Here is a 17,018-nt window from a genome sequence, read left to right on the forward strand (position 1 = left end):
GTCTTCACCTTCACACTAACAGTAGTGTGAAGGTGAAGACCTTCACACTACTGTTAGTGTGAAGGTGAAGACCTTCACACTACTGTTAGTGTGAAGGTGAAGACCTTCACACTAACAGTAGTGTGAAGGTCTTCACCTTCACACTAATAATAGTGTGAAGGCCTTCACACTAATAATAGTGTGAAGGCCTTCACACTAATTAGATTTTCATTTGTGTTTTGTTTTTACTTTCACATTGTCGTCAAACTGCTGAACACAAGACAGTTTCAGTGTTAACGTAATAAATCAGTTAGCGATTGGCTAAGCCAGCGCCCAATTACATGAGCGGTTAGCTAAGGCAGCGTGCAATTACGTGAGCGGTTGGTTCAGGCAGCGTAATGGTAGCCAATCAGACCCAGTGCTCTGTAAACTATTGCGTTTCTGTTGCTGTGGAAATTAGTATTCGCCACTTTAAACTCTGTGAAAATGAAGTATTCCTATATCCTCACATTTCATTTACTAGACATCCGCGTGTAAATGCCTTTTCTAAGTTTTATAAAAGTCGTTTACACGTGGATTTGGGCTGCTAGATAAGAGTCAAAACTAAGCACCTTACTAAATACACAAATCAGACATTTATTTGTTTAATACTAATTCATTATGTTCATATTCCCATTTATTTCACCACTTAGTCATTGCCAATTTATACTTGGTGAACAACATCTGGCAGCAGAGAATGGCGTTTAGAACTGGTCATCAGAACTGTAGTCATGGTGAAAAATATGTTTTGACCATGACTGACAGCTCTCAATCGTAGAATCACATTTCACATGTGTTTCGCTGTTAGTATTTTTATTTCTTCCGTGTGTAATTAATATCATATTGGTCGATACTACGTATTAACATCGCGTAGGGTTGTGGGTTGTGATACATTCACAGAAATCGGAATTCACAAGGGCTATGATCGTAGTATGTATATCATGAACATCATCTTAAAATGCTGAAACATGTTCACTCAATCGTATAGTCACATTTCACACGAATTTACAGGGATATGTGTATCTGACACTCTTTATTGCTTGCATATGCTAATGTTGCATATCTGTTTAGCCTGCACTGTAGTTGAAGTTTCCCACTACCCTCAAAGATGTTGGGGCGCACTCCAGTTCCCGCCAGAGTTTCCCAGACATCGAAAAAGGTAAGACGCTTTTTATCAATCTCACCCCAATCCGAAATTTGATTTTCCCAAAACATTTATAAACACTTTGTAGTCTATTTTTGTACTGTAGACCATTGTGTTACTGTTTAAATTAGTAGTTGCTACTTTAAACTGGGTGAAAATTAAGTCACATCCTCACTTTTTAGCGTGTACAGACAGGCCTTTTCAAATGTTCCGAAAAGCCCTGTACACGCGAATTTGAGTAAGACGTCTTCAGGTTCGTTTCTTACAAGGTATAATAATTGTACCGATTTGGTTGAAGAAGAACTGGAATTCAAGCACAATGGAAAAAAGAAACTAAAAAAAACTCGCGCACGACGGCAAGTGTAAAACTATTAAATGAGTCCTATGACCTTGAAAATGTATGTTATTATATCTTTAGACCAGTCCTATGACCTCAAGAAATGTATCCATTAGTAAGCATCTCTCGAACAATATATTTCTTCGTATGGTTTAGTTCTTAAGACAGAGAATGCACATCTTGGTGCATTTTGTGTGTCTTGACTAAATATCATTCAGTAGTGCGTACTCTCAAACGAAATGAGCAAATAATCCAAGTCATATTGTATAACCTTATTTGTACAATTATAAATGTTATTTTATCCGTGTGATATTGTGATGCCGCCTAAACAAGGCTGGCCACCTCTTTTGATCCGAACCGCATGAGGGAAAAAAAGCCTGGGAACGAAGCGCGGCCAGAAAAAAAAAAACGTGGCGCTGTCAATCATGCGAGTTGCGCGGCTAGATAAAAAAGTCAACTCTCAGCACCGTTTCTGGCAGTAGAATGCAGATGTTTATTTCCCTATAACAAATAGAAAATAGTCAGTCTTATTCATTTCTTAAAATGAGGCTTTTAATGATGATTGTTAATGCCTTTGCACGGATGTTTTCCAGTGAATTTTAATGCGATCAGATGTAAAATAATCAATGTCTTTGTGCAAATTGTACATGAGAAAATGAAGGCAGTCATGTTAAATTGGCTTAAAATTTATGTTGGCTTTATCAGTTTTGTACACAAATGTTATTTTGTAAGGAATTATAGTTTTAAATTGTAAGATTTACAGGTTGTGTAATGTGTTTTGCAATCCGCTGTATCCTTTTTTGTGAAAGCGTAATTTCTTTCTTAGAGTGCACATATAAATGTATAATCACTTATTAGAGTGCTAATTTATTACAATCTTTGCTTAGCGTGGGAACAAATGTACAGGTGCCAACATTATATGAGCTTCCTAAATTATGTAGAGAATGCAATTTTAGATCAAAGGAGTGTACTCTTAACAACTTCCAAAATACACTAAACTGGAAGTAGTTCATTGGAAATAAATAAACAATTATATCACAGATAGATAGATAGATAGATAGATAGATAGATAGATAGATAGATAGATAGATAGATAGATAGATAGATAGATAGATAGATAGATAGATAGATAAAAACAATTCAACAACACTCATTTGGGGAAGGGTATACACATTTACACCTTCCAAAGGGGTAGGGCTGCTATTTTATGAAATCAATTTATGTCATCATGTAGACTAATTAAACCATATATAAGTGCTGTAGTAATTATGTCTCTGCTGATCAGTTATTATTTTTATTCATTTTTTTCAGAATGGAAAACTTATGGAGCCTCCAACAAGTGCCAAAGGCACTCACAGCCAAAGTCGTGGCCTCCAAAACCATGACAAAATATTCTAGATGGGTTTTAAAGGAGGACAACACGGTGGAGGCTGGGGCCTCACACTCGAATACAGTGGTGGCCCTGTGTGATGGCCACCATCTTTGTAAATTCATTTTATTTCCTAATTTAGCCTCCGACGTCTCTGTCGGAGGTACTTTCCGTTTTATTAATTTTGGCCGGGGGCGAGAGGAAGGGGTCCTCCTCTCCCGGACAAACACCTCCATTTACATCGCTGGGAGGATGGAGGTGACCCCGGAGTTGGAGGAGAAGGGGACGGCCCTCTTGTACCCTACCAGTATGAGCCGGCCATTGAAGGACATTTGCCATGAGGCAGGTGTCCTTTTCACAACCGATGGCACTGTCTCTGCTGTAAGATCAGTCCTTCTCTTTTAGTTCCCTCTCCTTCATGAAGTATTGAAGTTTAATCAGTCTTTCTTTTTTAGATTCTCCCCATCAGAATGGTTTATACAAGAGGGATGCCGGTGCCATTGGGCATTTTCTATTTAAAAAAAGTAAACTGATTGTTCTCTCTCTCTCTCACACTACGTGTGTGCTCTCTCTCTCACACTACGTGTGTGTGTGTACACGTGTGTGTACACGTGTGTGTACACGTGTGTGTACACGTGTGTGTACACGTGTGTGTACACGTGTGTGTACACGTGTGTGTACACGTGTGTGTACACGTGTGTGTACACGTGTGTGTACACGTGTGTGTACACGTGTGTGTCTAGATATACCACACTCATTTCACCTGAGTAAGGGCCCTTAAGGCATCATGTTACTTTAGTAATTGTAGTCTAGATCTATATTTCAACAGCTAGTACTAATTTGACATTTTCATTATAGGATCAAAGTGAAATAAAAGTTCTCCGATGGCGCGAAGCCAACTTCTTTTGTGTCAAGGTTGGACAGCGCCTCTCCTTGACACATATGATGACAGCGTGTTTTGGTGGTGTGGAGCTCCACTTCACAGAAAGTACTGTCATAAAGGAACCTAAAGCAAGCGTTTTTTTCCAGTGTATAAACAAAAGTATTCTAAATTGAATCAATACTGATATTTACTTGAGATAAACTGCTATCAGTGGCTCATCATCATCAAGGCTGAAGTCAGACTCATGCTTTAGGAGTATTTTCCAAATCTGGATCACCAACTTGATCAGATTTTGTCGCAGATACAGCCCTATCAGGAAGACATACAATTTCACTTGCTTCCTTGCCTGTAAAATCATTGTGGTTGTGATTATGGTCATGAAATTAATCAAATTTTTTTAGGTTTCTATCTATCTAATTGTCATGAAATTTCTTTACGCAGGAACTGGACCAAGAGGGATTTCACGTTGTTGCTTATAAAATTAAAGGCGAACAAGTTGAGCTTGTTGATGCCGCCAACAATATTAAAATGGTTCCACTGATTCAGTGGAACGAAAGATTCCCTGATAAAGCCAATTTCCCCCCAGAGGGGTTTAAATGATGATTGTGTTTTATTTTTTGTTCTATTCTTGTTACTTGTTTGTTGTTGTGTTCAAAGTGTTTGATTATTAAAGTTTAAAGTTAAATGCACAAACTAGTCATTGGTTGTTGTTTTTTTATTAAATTGAATTAATGTAATCTAAATTATAATATATTTCACCATTTAGTTATATTTAGTTGCCCGTGTATAAATTGTGTTGCGTCATGATATTAAATGTATCAATTGTATCAATGTATCAATTCAATTAGATGCTTTAAAATTTTTTCCTCCCATACTTTTCCAAATATTTTTTTTTAATTATGATAAATTGTTATTAACTATTCCTACAGCAAAATACAACTTCTTCGGACATATTTAATTTTCCTTTCATGGGTTGTCTTGATAACCACATAAGCTAAAACAAAAACCAGAAAAAAAGTCTAGGTCTTTACTAAACTTTGCTAAATGTTCAATATGTTGGGTGATAAGCAGTACACTCCCTATCTGTTGATTGTGTCGCTCAGCACCTGGTGGATGTTGAAAATCATTACCAGCAGCCTCATCTGCCGATTTAGGTGACCCAGTTGACTATTTTGTTCATAGCAAATACCGTCGCTATAGTTTTGTTTTAATATGTAGTTAATGGTATTAATGTATAGTACATGATTTTAATGTATAGCATATGGTATTTTACCTTTAGAGGAAGAAACCCATACGTCTAAATGCAATATGTATTTTTGCCAGTAGAGAACGCAGAAAATAAATATGTTGCAGAGCAGATGAGCTGGCTTCATTATTTCTGTCTGTTAGAATTGCACACACAGCCTTACATTTATAACAAGTTTGAAGAGATATGCATATTTTTTCATTGGACATGCAATGTAATTCTGTCAACTTTTAAAGAAACTCAATGTTATTTTACTTTTAATGTGGATTGAGGAATTATTTTTGGTGTTGTTTTTGATTTTGCTGCAGATTATTCAAGCATCCCCAACCTCAAAGCAGCAGTATCTTTGTCCTCAGCATCCTTATTTTCCACTGGGCTTTGTGGACAGCAATGTCTTTTTCGACATGTTCCATCTTTAAACTGTTCATCTTATGCCTAATAACTGTCGCTCAGCATTGACACCTGGTGGATGTTATGTTGTCAAAGTAAAAAAAAAGTCAAAGTCCGCTTTATTGTCAATTTCTTCACATGTTAAGACACACAAAGAGATCGAAATTTCGTTTCCCACCGTCCCACGGTCATGCAGATGTTATGTTATGCCGAATAACAACAGATTCAGACTTGATTCTTACTAGTTATCTTGCTGACTGTTTTTTCTTGTTGACTAATATTTCTTGCGTATGTACTGTTTTTACTCGCTTACTGGTTTTCTTGCATACTGGTTTTTCGAAAATTCAAGGTTCGAGACAGCGTTTTTCCTTTCTAATTTATTAATTTTGCCACCAATTCAACCCTTTCAACATTTAGCTCATGCATCTTATGCCTACCTACTGTACAACTTCTCACTTAACAATGATTTGAAATTTATAACTTTGAAATTCACGTCCAATCATATGAAATTTGCTTTTCCCTTCTAATTCTTTCGTTATTTGCCAAATTCAACCTGTTCCGAGTTTCAACATAATTCTGTAGCATTCCCCAAATCTTTAAATATAATTATCATTTTATGCACTTAATGCAAAAAGCATTCCCCAAGATAATTTCAGCTTCTTCGCCTTCACACGCAATTTCTCCAGAAATTGCATTTTCTAGTTTGATATATAATTTATATATTGTTATATGGGCCTGTGGAATAATTTGAACTGCAACCGACGTCAGTGGCGCACACCTGGCATTGTTGACATAAAGGACGATTGATGGATATCATGATTTGGAGTGACACAGATGTTTTGATAAAGGTGTTATTTATGTTATATTTATTTGGATAACTGTCAATGCTACGTCAAGCCCGTTCTCAGCTCTTCGTTTGTGTTTATGTCACGTTAGCATACCGTATCGTTTAGCCCAGACCTGGGCATTGTACGGCCCGCGGGCCACATACAGCCCTTTGGTTGACTTTGACTGGCCCGTGTAAGGTTCATTGGAAATTACAAAATAAACATATTTTCTTATTTTACTTGATGCATGGACTGAAGCTGCGTTGCTTTTATTTTGAAGTTGTTTTTTATTCACGTACATGATGACGCAATACGTATATCAAGGCGTGCGAGACGTGCGCATGATTGGATCATTGTCCAATCTTGTGTCCAAGTCACAAGACTTAAGCCCTCAGAAATGCCCGCTGCTAAAAAAAGGTAGATGCCGAATGCAGGGTTTTCAACAAAAACTGGACTGCTAAGTATTTATTTACTGAAGTCGGAGGTAAAGCCGTGTGTTTAGTTTGCGGGGAGCAGATCGCCGTGTTTAAAGACTACAATTTGAGTCGGCATTACGAGACTCCACCTCAGACATGCAACCTCACTTCGATGCACTCGTTAAAGCACAGCAGAGACTAGATTTCTCTCACTGAACAAGAAAAAAGAATTTAAAAATGTAAGAAGGTAGAAGTTTTAAAGCATGTTTTTATGGTTGAGTTGTGCATGATTTTAATTGTAGTGTGGTTATTTTTATTTGCATGTTTAGTGTGTTTTTATTATGTTGTTTTAGTGATTTAATTATTTAATTACATGCTTTTCTTCAGAGATATTGATTACCTGATAGCCTGCATCTAAGTTTATTGGATAAATGTCACAGATAGTAAAAAACGTTCACATTTTGTTTACCATTGTTTTGGGTAAATTTGATTGAATAAATGACATTTTTTGCAAGGAAAACTCACTTTTTCATTACTTAATTATGATATATACTCTTACCAGCTTGTCAATAATAATGTTATTTACTGCTTTTTATAAAGAAATGCAATTAATAATATGAAGAATTGAGTTCAGCCTTTTGGCCGGCCCTCCACAATATTTTCAGTTTCTCATGTGGCCCCATGGAAAAAATAATTGCCCACCCCTGGTTTAGCCTGTTGTTGCTCGTTCATGTCTGTTCTTGTTGTTGGATTATGTCGAATAAACTTCCCCCAAAATGCGACTCCGCTGCGACTTACATATGTTTTTATTCACGCATTTTATGGCTAATGCAACGTATATTCCGGAGTGACCTTTAGTCCAAAAAATTCAATAGATCGTACCTGTTTTTGCAAACGTGATTATGCGTTATCTGGTATCGCGCATGGGCAAAACAAAAAACAAAAATTGGTACAGCGATAAACGAACCGCAATGTAGCAAGGGATTACTGTAATTTGAATTTCAAGTGACAGTCAGCGGCGGTTGTTTACATAAAGAAAAGGATTCGATCACAAGATGATGAAGGGCCCCACACACTACCGGCATCATTAGCGGCTTTGTTTGTAAGTGACACGGAGGATTTAATGATTTGGAGTGACACAGAAGGTTTGAAAAACTATCATGGCTTTTCCGCACGCCCGGTCCTACTCTAAGGCGCTCTCATTCACCTCCGTGGATGGAAGTCTTATTTAAGACACTAGCTGCCAGTGATCATGCAAATCTTTCCCACTGAGGTGTTTTGGATGCTGTTTAATCTGCAGATTTCTTACCTGTTTAGCAAACAATGTTTGCACTTTAATTTCCATGTTGAAACTTGACATTTTGAATGGAATTGTTTGTATCCTACTGTTTTGGGTTTGTTTGTTTGTTTGTTTGTGTTTGTTTGTTTGTTTGCATGAAGTAGTACTGCTTTGGCATGCACTGCTTGTTGCACAAAAATATGTTACAGTATAATATTTTGTAAATGTGTCCTCCAAATGGTAAAAATATCGTAAATGTATCCTCCTACAATGTTTTGAGGCCGTATATGATCTGATTGGTTGTGATCCCTGATTCGTGCCCCTCGTACCCAGCCAACCCATCAGTGCAGGGAGAAGCGCCTTCATCAGTGATTGGTTTCAGATGTGCCACCAGGTGCACTGATTGAACCTCCTATTTAGAAAGGACTCTGTGCATTCAGGCTGGATGTTAGTGTCATGTGAGTTGTGTTGCAGAGTCAATCTGTCTCCATAATTGCTTGGGTGTGTTTGTGCTGGTGCCCTTACTTTGTGTCAGGGTCCATTCACCTTGTGATGATGAGAAAACCTTCTTAACACAATAAAGCATTCTAATATAATGATGGCAAAATGAAGCTCAAGACTTGAAGCATTTCAGAAAAATGTGTGAAGTTGTGATTCATGTCTTGAGACATTGTATGCTCATTAGGGACACCTATTTCTAGCAATCGTGCGGAAATATTTGATAGCCAAATAAGGAACAAGCTGTACCGCAGGGATTGCTTTTATGGCAAACCGTCGTTCCCTATGCTCATCGAGAATAAATATGCTTCTCTTTTGCTTTTGCTTGTCCGTGAAGAGACTCACAGGCAATAGTCACAGGCCATTCCAATTTAACAATGGCAAATTTACCAGCCTTTTTGTCTGCTTTTTGAAGCCTTCACAATGTCATAAGTTCCTTTAGTCTCAACATTATTTGCACATGACAGTTTTGTTCCTTTTTCCGATGTCATTGATCTTGATAGAAATTTAGAAAAAATAAAGACATCATAAAACCACATCACGTCCTTAACCTAAACTCTCATGAGTGGGGAATTCAATTGGATTCTGTCGAATGTGAATTATGCTGGTGAAAATATGAAAATTTTGCTTTGGGAATATTGAAATTATGTCCCAAGGTAAATTGAATTACCTTATGTATATAGATCATTCCTTGAATGATTATATACATTGTTTATCACAGGCCACCATACTGGCGTGCTGTGGGCCAATCGGAATATTCATCTCCCTGGTTCCACTGTTTTATGTCTTTAACGCCAGCCATAATGTTCTTTTGAAATAAACTACAGTAACGGCAACCCTCGTGTGATCAGTGACTTACTCGAGAGCAAACCTTTACATGGTGTCAGGAATAAGATGAGACTTCTCGCTGTCGAGTTTTTATCTTTTCTTTACAGTGTGTGTGCAGTGCTTGTTTATTACGTTAAGTTTTGTTTAATCCCATAACGCCAACAAGCCACTCTTCTCTGTAATGGTGGACGTATTTTGCAAACCCAGCCCCCTCATTTTCAACGAGAACACCGCAGAGTGTTTGTGAAAGGGAATACCGTAATTTTCCGACTAAGTCGGACCAGCCATAAAATGCACAATAAAGTGAAAAAAAAAAAAAACATAAGTCGCACCAGCGTATAAGTCGCACTTTTGGGGCAAATTTGTCAAAATCCAACAAAAAAAGACATGAACCAGCAACAACAGGCTAAACGTGACATACACAAACGAGAAGCTGAGAACGGGCCTGACGTAACATTCAGAGTTATTCAAGTAAGTATTACATAAATAACACGTTTATCAAACCATCTGTGTCACTCCAAATCATTAAGTCCATCGATCAAATTCCTCCATGTCAATGCTGCGCACGCGCGCCGCACAGACCTAGTATATAACTATATTGTAGCGTTTAAAAAGTACCAGGAAAGACGTGGGTTTTGTAAATGACTCTTTATTTAACAAAACAAGAGTTTAACGAGGCAAAAACTACTGAACTTCCAGCCACGAAGGTGGAAGAGCTCCACAAATAGGACCGGGCGTGTGTAAAAGCCATGTCCGAGCCCCATCCACCGTCCCCAGACAGCCACCCGGCCGAACACCGGCCTGCGACTTTCATCCACGAAGGTGAAAGAAAGGTCCGTAGAGTGTGACCGGACGTGCCTAAAAGCCATAATAGTTTTTCAAACCTTCTGTGTCACTCCAAATCATTTAATCCTTCAAACTCTTCATCCTCCGTGTCACTTACAAACAAAGCCGCTAATGATGCTGGTCGTACGTGGGACATCTTCGTCATCCCGTGATCGAATCATTTGGCCTTTATGTAAACAACCGCTGCGCGGCACAGATGACGTCACTTGCAGTTCAAATGACTGTAATCTCTTGCTACATCGCGGTTCGTTTTTTGCGGTTTCACTACATCGCGGATTTTTGAATTTTGGAAATTTGTGAAAAAAATCAAATAAGTCACTCCTGAGTATAAGTCGCTCACCCAACATGTTGCACGTTAAGCAAAGTTTTGCAAAAACCTAGTTACTTTTTTTCTGGTTTTGTTGTAGCTTATGTGGTTATATAGCCAACGCATGAAAGAAAAACTAAATATGGCCGAATAAATGGTATTTCAGTGTAGGAATTGTCAAAAACAATTTCTCATAATTAAACAAATATTGTCTGAAACATATGTGGGAAAAATTGAAAGCATCTATTGAATTGATACAACTAATACATACAATATAATGATGCAACACAATTTATACACGGACAACTAAATATAACTAAGTGGAGAAATATCATAATTTAGATTAAATTCATTTAATAAAAAAATTAAACAATGACTATTTTGTGCATTTAACTTTAAACAGAACATTTTAAACAGAACAATAAATAAGTAACAAGAAATTAATAAATTATAAATACAAACAATCGAACAAAAAATAAAACAAAATTACCACAGAAACCCCTCTGGGGAAAATTAGGGCCATCGGGGAATCTTTGGTTCAGTCAGTGGAACCCTTTTTGTGGCGTCCACGAAATAGACTTGCTCTCCTTTTATTTTAAAGGCCACAACATAAAATGCCTCTTCTTCCAGTTCCTGCATAAAGAAAATTCATGACAATCTATTGTGTTTAAAACACCCCACCCCGATTGAACATGATGGATGGATGGATTGATTGGGTGGGTGGTGTTGGGTAGGTAGTTAGGTAGGTCAGACAGATAGATAGATTGGATGGATCGATAGATTAAAACCTATAACAGTTTGATTAATTTCATGACCAATAATCACAACCACAATGATTTTATACAGCACTGCAGGCGGCCCATGTTCTTCACATCCGTGTAGTATTTGGGGAAATAAAAAATCTGCTCCATTTAGGTATACCACATGATGCCTTTCATGATGACAGGAAGTCCCAATTTCCTTAGAACCATGGAGTTTTTCTTGTGATGGTTCACACCTTGTCCAGCTTTGCTGCACGGCCAACTTCTAAACAATCCTGAAGATTCGCTTTTTAATCCAGGGATGGGGCCGCCGGCCAATTCATTCATACCTAAGAAGTTTCCCCAGAAGTAGCAAGCTCGATGTGCGGGGCTGACAGTCACGGCATCGATGATCATTGGAATGCACTCCAGGAATCTGCAGATGTCCATCTTGTCTCTGCTGGACATGAACACCACATTTTCAAAAAGCCTGAAAAAAGGCCGGTCGTAACTCTCCTTCGCCTTCAGCAGCGTCAAAATGCGGTAGAAATTCAAAGAAGAGTCTTCCAGTGCACTCAAACAATCCTTTCCGTAGGATATGTCCCCATGGCAAGGTCGTTGCTAGGACTTCCTCCTATCATCCAGTCAAAAGGGCCCCATTCAGCAAAGTGTTTCTTTGTGATGATGCGGACATCGTTGACTTATTCAATCTTGCCAGCATGCTTGATGCGATGGAATCTTCACAAATCTCTGATGCGATGTAGCGCACTGTTGTTGGCAAAGAAGTCTTGGACCTTAACACTCCACTCTGGCCTGAGTTTGAGCTTTACCTCGCACTGCGTTGGCTGGCAAATGTAGCAGCTCCATGGATCAATACCTTTCAGCTCACGAAAGGTTCCCCATCCCACCAGGATCTCCACACACCTTACAGAAACATTTGCAACGGCTGGCGTTGCCACAAAAAATGACTTCTGTTCCGACACAGCAAACGGTGCAGTAGGACCGATAGCCATCTTCGTCGTAGCGATACAGTGTTTCTGTAAAGTTTTCTTTGCATTTGAAACAAAGACTGCCTTCAAACAATGGGTGCTGCGCGACCACGTCAGGCGACCCACAAGCCAAACAACAATCTTCGATTGTTGTGCCTTTTTGTCTCTAAGCTTCTCAATTAAATTGTCTCTTGTGAAGGTGTAGTGCTTGCCCGACTCTTAAAAGCATGTCTCCTTTTCACAGGCGGGTGGTAGTCAGACTCAGTCCAATCCGAATTGGACAATTGGCCAGCTTCATGAATGGCAGGTGGCACAAATCCCTGCAGCCCTGATGGCAGAAATCCTTTCACTGCCCAGTCCAGCATCAGATTCATTTCTTTTTCTTCATCTTCTTTTGATTCTTCAATAGATTTCTCAGAGCGTTCACTTGCCAGCTCTATGACTTGGAAGATGGTGGCCTTGTAAGTGGGCAGGCTGGCAAATGAATTTTTGCAGAAACATTGAGTGAAATTATGTAAAGGCATCAACGCTTCCGTTGGGATCTTTGAGAAGGTTCCATCACCAAACCATTCAACCCTCCGTACACCTGGAGGTGAAAATTTGGTTTTCCAAGGAATCACCAAGCCGGGCCACCAAGAGAAACCCCCTACCTTCCCCCATATGAGCTCTCCAGTCAAAAACCTGTTTCCATCCTGGTAATTGGCTTTCCGTCGACCTTTGTGTGTTGTATATCTGGGTCGTGTGTTTTCCACCCTTTTGCCAGAGTCGCCATTCACGTCAAGTAGGCTGTCATTTATGGTCAGCTTTTTAACTTTGTAAGGGCTATGTGACATGGCTTTATATATTTTGTATACCATTCCTTCAATTCCATAACTGTGATAGCTTGCAGTATAATTTGCCTATTGGGGCTGTCTGAAATGCCCGCCATTGCTCGCCGTCGAGCATTCACTGTCAGAGTCATCATTCGCAATTCCCAGGTCCTTGCCGTTGGCTAGCGGCTCAGGTTCACAGTCTTCAGCGGAAGATGAGTTTCCTTCTGCTTTAAGTAGCGGGTTTAGGTAGCAGATACAGGCGGATGTCACAGTTGTTCTTGGCGGTCACGGCATTGTATTCTTCGTCCGTCACATTGGCTGTGTAGAAGGCTTTAATCCAGGGGGGTGAAACTCATTTTCACTGAGGGCCACAGCATAATGGCTGTCCTCAAAGGGCCAGATGTAACTTATAATTGTTAAATGTTTTTAAAAGTTTTAAATGTTAAAACTATCACCGGTCCGTCAGATGAGGACACACTGTACAAGAAATGCGGTACAAGAGAAAATTTGACAACTTGGTGGATTGTAAATTCTGAGGGAAGACACATGAGAAATGTTTAAGTGCCCGGCATTTGGAAATAAGTGCGGCAAAGAGAACCAGTTTGCGGTGAAATGCAGGGGTAGAACAGACCAAACGTGGAAGCAGAACGTGAAGGCCGTAGTAACAGAAGGCGTGAGCGATTGATTTGAGGATGTATCACATATAACTGATACAGTGCCTAGAGTGTAGACAGGCTCGGGCACGGATGTGGTTGCAGCAAGAGCACAGTGCAATGAATAAACACAGCTAAGTCTAACACCCAGCTTCTCTTTGCTGGCATGTTATTAGGAAACAACCTGGTCAAATTTCAGATAGACTGTGGGGCTATATGCAATGTTATTCCAATTAACCTGTTGAACCCTGACATGAAGCTGGAACAACTACCACAGTGCTAGTTATGTATAACAAAAGTAAGGTGACGCCAGTGGGGAAAGGCAAAATCAAACTTAGAAATCCACGAAATCACAAACAATGTCGCTTAGAGTTTCAAGTGGTAAATACAGAGGATGCAGTTCCACTCCTGGGCAGGAATGCCAGTGAGGCAATGAAGCTGATCAGAGTGCACCATGAGAATATCATGGCTGCAGATGAGATAGTCACGACAGGGATACTCAACTAAACAGTGGACAATGGAACAGATTAAGACAAGCTATGCCGATGTGTTCACTGGAGATGGATGTCTGGAAGGAAAATATAAAATGGAGATAAACGCAATGTGAAGCCTGTACAGCTGCCAAAGCGACGGGTCCCTGTTGCACTGATGAAAGCGTTGATGGAGGAGCTCACAGATCTGCAACGCAGAGAAATAATCACCCCTGTTGACTGCAGCACGGACTGAATCATGGTGGTGGTACAGAAACAGAATGGCAAGCCAAGAGTCTGTATTGATCCTAAACCATTAAACAGAGCATTGAAGCGCAGCCAAAAAGAAAAACGAGGGGTGACAGAATTCAGTCAGAATTCTGAGAATAAAGTCAGAATTCTGAGAATAAAGTCACAATTCTGAGAATAAAGTCTGAATTCCGACTTTAAAGTCAAAATTCTGAGAATAAAGTCTGAATTCTGACTTTGAAGTCAGAATTCTGACTTTAAAGTCAGAAATGGGGAATTCTGACTTTAAAGTCAGAATTCTGAGAAAAAAAGTCAGAATCCTGTCACCCCTCGTTTTTTTTTTTCTTCACTGGCCCTAATCCTCTTCCGTATGACTGTGTCGCGGCAATGAAAACATATTCCCTTTCAAAAAACCTCCAATTCTCGGTGATGTTCTCGTTGAAAATGAGGGGGTCGGGCCTGCAAAATACGTCCGCCATTGCAGAGAAGAGTGGCTTGTTGGCGTTATGGTAGCCAACGCGGACAAAACGTAACGTAATAAACAAGCACTGCACGTACACGGTAAAGAAAAGTTAAAAACTCGCCAGCGAGAAGGTTCATCTTAATTCCTGATGCCATATAAAAGTTTGCTCTCAAATGCGTCAATGATCACACCAGGGTTGCCGTTACTGTAGTTTATTTCAACTGAACATCATGGCTGGCGCCAAAGACATATAAAACAGTGGAACCAGGGAGATGAATATTCCAATTGGCCCACAGCACGCCTGTGATAAACAATGTATATAATCATTCAAGGAATTATCTATATACATAAGGTCATTTAATTTGGGACATAGTTTCAATATTCCCAAAGCAAAGTTTTCATATTTTCACCAGCATAATTCACATTCGACAGAATCCAATTGAATTCCCCACTCATGAGAGTTTAGGTTCAGGACGTGACGTGTTTTTATGATGTCTTTATTTTTTATAAATTTCTATCAAGATCAATGACATCGGAAAAAGGAACAAAACTGTCATGAAATTTTGCCAATCATAAGACTAAAGGAACTTACAACATAGTGCAGGCTTCAAAAAGCAGACAAAAAGGCTGGTAAATTTGCCATTGTTAAATTGGAATGGCCTGTGACTGAGTTGCCTGTGTCCGACTCTTTACGGACAAGTAAGAGCAAAGAGAATCATATTTATTATAGATGAGCATAGAGAACGACTGTCTGCCATAAAAGCAATCCCTGCGGTACAGCTTGTTCCGTTTTTTACTATAATTTTTCCGCACGATTGCTAGAAATAGGTGTCCCTAATGAGCATACAATGTCTCAAGACATAAATCACAACTTCACACATTTTTCTGAAATGCTTCATGTCTTGAGCTTCATTTTGCCATCATTATATTGGAATGCTTTATTGTGTTAAGAAGGTTTTCCTCATCATCACAAGGTGAATGGACCCTGACACAAAGTAAGGGCACCAGCACAAACACACCCAAGCAATTATGGAGACAGATTGACTCTGCAACACAACTCTCACGACACTAACATCCAGCCTGAATGCACAGAGTCCTTTCTAAATAGGAGGTTCAATCAGTGCACCTGGTGGCACATCTGAAACCAATCACTGATGAAGCCACTTCTCCCTGCACTGATGGGTTGGCTGGGTACGAGGGGCACCAATCAGGGATCACAACCAATCAGATCATATAAGTACGTATAAACATTGTAGGAGGATACATTTACAATAGTTTTACCATTTGAAGGACACATTTACAAAATTTACTGTAACATATTTTTGTGCAACAAGCAGTGCCTGCTAAAGCAGTACTACTTCATGCAAACAAACAAACCCAAAACAGTAGGATACAAACAAATCCATTCAAAAATTCAAGTTTCAACATGGAAATTAAAGTGCAAACATTGTTTGCTAAATAGGTAAGAAATCTGCAGATTAAACAGCATCCAAAACACCTCAGTGGGAAAGATTTGCATGATCACTGGCAGCTAGTGTCTTAAATAAGACTTCCATCCACGGAGGTGAATGAGGGCTCCGTAGAGTAGGACCGGGCGTGCGGAAATTCCATAATAGTTTTTCAAACCTTTTGTATCACTCAAAATCATTAAATCCTCCGTGTCACTTACAAACAAAACTGCTAATGATGCCGGTAGTGTGTGGGGCCCTTCATCATCTTCGTCATCCCGTGATCGAATCCTTGTCTTTATGTAAACAACTGCCGCTAACTGTCACTTGAAATTCAAATTACAGTAATCCCTTGCTATATCGCGGTTTCGTTTATCGCTGTTTCAATTTTTTTTTTATGCTTTGCCTTCATGCACTATACCAGATGCTAACGCATAATCACGTTTGCAAAAACAGGTACGATCTATCGTATTTTTCGGACTAAAAGTCACTCCGGAATATACGTCGCATTAGCCATAAAACGCGTGAATAAAAACATATGTAAGTCGCAGCGGAGTCGCATTTTGGGGGAAATTTATTTGACAAAATCCAACAAGAACAGACATGAACGAGCAACAACAGGCTAAACGATACGGTATGCTAACGTGACAAACACAAACGAAGAGCTGAGAACGGGCCTGACGTAACATTGACAGTTATCCAAATAAATATAACATAAATAACACCTTTATCAAAACATCTGTGTCACTCCAAATCATTATATCCTTCAATCGTCCTTTATGTCAACAATGCCAGGTGTGCGCCAC

The 17,018-nt window shown here is 39.3% G+C and overlaps 1 long non-coding RNA gene and 1 pseudogene across 1 annotated transcript; one reads left to right on the forward strand and one right to left on the reverse strand.

The window, feature by feature from the left end:
- Positions 1-172: 172 nt before the first annotated feature.
- On the forward strand, positions 173-8,834 carry LOC147039984 (uncharacterized). Its single transcript, XR_015063128.1, has 3 exons — positions 173-1,177; positions 2,811-3,249; positions 3,324-8,834. It is a non-coding gene; the product is annotated as an uncharacterized LOC147039984 (long non-coding RNA).
- Positions 8,835-11,209: 2,375 nt separating this feature from the next.
- Positions 11,210-14,313, reverse strand: LOC147039985 (DNA (cytosine-5)-methyltransferase 3B-like; annotated as a pseudogene).
- Between the last annotated feature and the right edge of the window lie 2,705 nt (positions 14,314-17,018).

Source organism: Syngnathus leptorhynchus, chromosome 21, assembly GCF_054491065.1.
Source record: "Syngnathus leptorhynchus isolate UIUO chromosome 21, UIUO_Slep, whole genome shotgun sequence".
Lineage (NCBI taxonomy): Eukaryota > Metazoa > Chordata > Actinopteri > Syngnathiformes > Syngnathidae > Syngnathus > Syngnathus leptorhynchus.